Source organism: Psammomys obesus, unplaced genomic scaffold (assembly GCF_907164565.1).
Source record: "Psammomys obesus unplaced genomic scaffold, mPsaObe1.curated_primary_1811, whole genome shotgun sequence".
Lineage (NCBI taxonomy): Eukaryota > Metazoa > Chordata > Mammalia > Rodentia > Muridae > Psammomys > Psammomys obesus.
Genome location: NW_026593286.1, coordinates 3,429,500 through 3,433,335, shown reverse-complemented (window position 1 = coordinate 3,433,335; position 3,836 = coordinate 3,429,500).

Genomic DNA, 3,836 nt, shown 5'->3' with positions numbered 1-3,836 from the left:
GTTTTCTTGGAGCCACACAACTCTGCAGCCTGGTGTTTATCTGCTGGGTAAGTGCCACAGGCTTGAGGAGTTAGAAGCTCTGTGCAGAAAGTCTTGGGGACGGTGGGGTTGTGTGCTGGGGCCTCACTTCTGAAGCTGAGCCCTGACAGTGGTCATGTCTGCAGGAGACATGACTGTGGAGTGGCATGTTTTGCCCCTCCATCCAGAAAGCATTCCATTTCCAGAATGCTTTGGCCCATCCTGGTTTTGGGGTGAGGAAGAGATGTGGGGTGCAGAGGTTGACTTCAGTGCTAGGTAGCCTGATCTTGAGCTGCATTTCCAACGTCTTGTGGGTGTCAACAATTTCATTTCAATGCACTGATGGAATTTCCAGGATCCAGATTTGAGAAAGCCCCAGGCCCGGGCTTCAAGGAGCCGTGAGGCCACAGAGGCAGCCCCTGTCTTGAAGGCAGTAATCTACCAGAAGAGGAAGTCCATATTGGAAATGTTTGGAAAAGGGCACACAGTCAAAGACAAGCTTGTAAGTACTCCTTATGTGGAGGCTCACATAGGCAGTAGGTTGCAAAAATGATCATGCTTCCATTTTTATGCTCAGAAAATTGAGGTGTGTGTGTGGGGGGAGCTGAAAAGTCCTGTAAGTGTGATGAAGTGTGATCAGCACAACCCCCTCTCCCCCGGGCACCACAGAAACCTCCAGGCTATGCCATGTCAAAGCTCTGTGTTTGGTGAACTGGAGCAATGTGGCACAGAGAATGGGGGTATAGCCATAAGGGGCAGAGTGCTGGCTTGGCCACCAAGAGAGGGCAACACACTCTTCTATCAGCAAGGTCCACGCTGCCTGGGCTCCTGGTTCTACTTGCTGTTGCCTTGCTAACTTGGTGCTGTTGGCAGCTCCAGAATAGAGACCCATCACCATGGGTTGGGCATCCCGATGTTCATTTTCTTCTTCAATATTTTCCAGCTTTTTAATCTGCTAATAAGCTAACCTGGAATGAAGGGTTAATGAAATTCAAGAAAGGAGCTGGCAGTGGCAAGAAAGTTACAGGGAACAGTAAGAACAAGGAATCAGGAAGAAGCTAGATATCCAAGGCCTGAGATAGACAGAGGTGGACCTCAGCAGACTGGTAGAGGCTCACGCTGTGGCCACTGGACCTGAGCCTTTGGCCAGTGAATGTATTTGTGGGAAGGAAAGGGTGGGTTCCTCGGGATTCTAGCTTGGCTCAACCCACCCTTACCTTCTGAAGCAGTGGCCTCATTTTCTATTCTACCCCACCAGTTGAAGGCCTCTGTAGAATCAAAGCCCTCTCTTGATTGCTGAGAGAATAAAGCCTCTCCTGCATGGAAGCTAATTCACCTACCCATGTCCTTGGCTGGGCCATGAGCCGTGTGGAAAGAACCTTGACAGTGAATGGAGGCTCAGGGAAGGAGCCCAAAGGGCCCCTTTCTCAGGACCCTGCTAACGTGGCGTGGCCTGGGTGCTCACCGCTGTAACTATATGTGCTAGTTAGACAAGGGGCCATTTGTCACCGTCATCAGTTCCCAGGAGAGCACCCTCAAGGCGCTCTCTTCCTGCATTCAGGAGCCAAGTTCCCAGTGTGTCACTCTGTGGGTGTGGAAGGCAGTCCCCACAGTGTTACTTTGAGAATCTGGCCAGCTCTCAAAGGCACATCACCCTGCGTGGTAGGTCTCTGTTACTGCTGGTTCCCAGCTTAGCTTGGCCAGGCTCAGGGAGGGGTAGCCCCGGCCTCTGAGAAGCAGAACTATAGTTGGGGCATGGGAGACTGGGCAGAATAAAGCAGCTAACCCAGAGGAAAACGGATACTTGGAGGAAAAGCATCCTTCTTTACCAGCACATCAGTTCCTTTTGGGGTCCATAGACCCAGCATTTTACAGAAAGCCTAGAGGTCTAGGGTAATAGCTATTGGGAGGGCTTTTCCAGTACCATACGGAAGTGCTTCTGGGTCAGCCTTTCCATGTTATGTAGGATTGATGGATAAGGAAAGATTTCCTTAGAAATGATTTGACAGAGCCTATGAAGTACCCTGAAGGTGAAGCCCCACCCCCACCCCCGTCTTCCACCTGCTGGTTATCACCTCGTCACTGTCTGGTAGCTTACTTCGATGCATCTTGCTGGCTTGCCCACTCACTGCCCCCTCCCTCCCCCTCGTTCCCCAGAATCTCTGGATGCCAAGGGCAGGTGTTTCTCTTCATTTGGCTTACTGCTACATTCCACACAGCTAAGGCTGTACCTGGCTCCTGCTGATGTTCGTAAATACTGTTCATTGATGGAGTGAAGGCAGAGAGTGGGAGCTGGCGGGATAGAAGTGGGATTTTGCACTCAGCCTCACTGTGGTTTTAATAAAATGATTTAGGGGTTCCAGCAATGGTTTCTTCCTTGCAAGATGGCATCAGGCCAGTGAGGCCTTTGCAGGGCATATGCTCCCTACTCCCTGCTGCTCCAGGAGTCCACCAAAGGGCACAGGACTGGCTTAGCTTTCCAAAGTTCAGGCTGTGACAGAACAGCAAATTGTTTAACCAGTTAAGTATCACAAGAGACACACCACCAGGGACCAGCAATCGGACTCCTTGTGGTGATCGGAAGCAACCTTAGAAGCCAGGAAATCTCTGAAAGTTTCACCGCCCGGCAAGTGATACCCACATGACATCAGATCACTTGGGTACAGCAGCTCCCACTGACAGAGACAGGGGTCTCCTCTTCAGCATGGTGGGCTCCTTCCTGTAGATTAGACAACAGTCACACCATTCAACTCACGCAGCCCAGGTTGCCATGGCTGCAGCTGAGGGCTGCGGCTAGGTCTGCTGAGCAGTGCCTGTGTTGGTGAGCACCTCAGCTGTCCCCTCTCAGATTCTGCACACAGCGTCACCCCCTTAAGGGCTGCTCTGGTGGGAGGCTCAGAACCTCACATGGGAAGGTCGTCAGGTTGAGCGAAGAGCAGGCTCTCTGGGGACACTGCTCTAGATGTGATTCACCGATTTTCCTGAGCAAAATTATTGGACAGTCTGTGAGTTCAGGAGATGGACAGTACAAAGTCTCAAGAAGGCAATCATTTGACCTTGAACTCCCATCCTTCCTCACAGCCTTCAAAGCCAGCATCCTTGCCCCTGCCTCCAGTTTCTTGTGGTTGCTCTAACATCTCAAAGCTCATAGCTCAATTTTGACTGTTAGGTGGGCCTGACAGGGCACATGAGCTGGTAGTCCTTAGTGGCATTTGGTGACAGGAACCCCTCTACACATAGCCAATCATGACAGCTGTATAGAGGGGAGTGAATGGCCAGGAATTTTTTACTCTGTACAAAGCTCTCCTTTCAACAATCCGCCAGGAAACCAGGCTCACCCCGGTATAAAGTCTGTGGCCATCTTTGTGACAGGGCTAAGTCCTCTCTGCCTTTAAGTGTCCCATTTCAGGGACTAGCACTAGGATTCCATTTTTTCTCCTAGACGGTTCTGACAGGCCTACATCCCTATTTAAGCTCTTATCACAGCAACCCAGTTTTTGTTTTTATCCTTGAATGTGTGTGTGTGTGTGTGTGTGTGTGTGTGTGTGTGTTTGTGTGTGTTGCTGAGGATTGAACCTGCTGCCATGAGCAAGTGAGGCAAGCACTGTACCTCTGAGCCACACCCCAAGCCCAGGATCATTTTTCACTTTTCCAAGAGGGAATTTAAAACAGAAGCAAGGGTGAAGCTGAGATTCATCGTCTCCTTCCACACCCAACCCTTTATTATTCTTTTCAGATTGATCTCCTCTCCCAAGTCTCCATCTGTCCAGCACACACACACACACACACACACACACACACACACACACACACACACA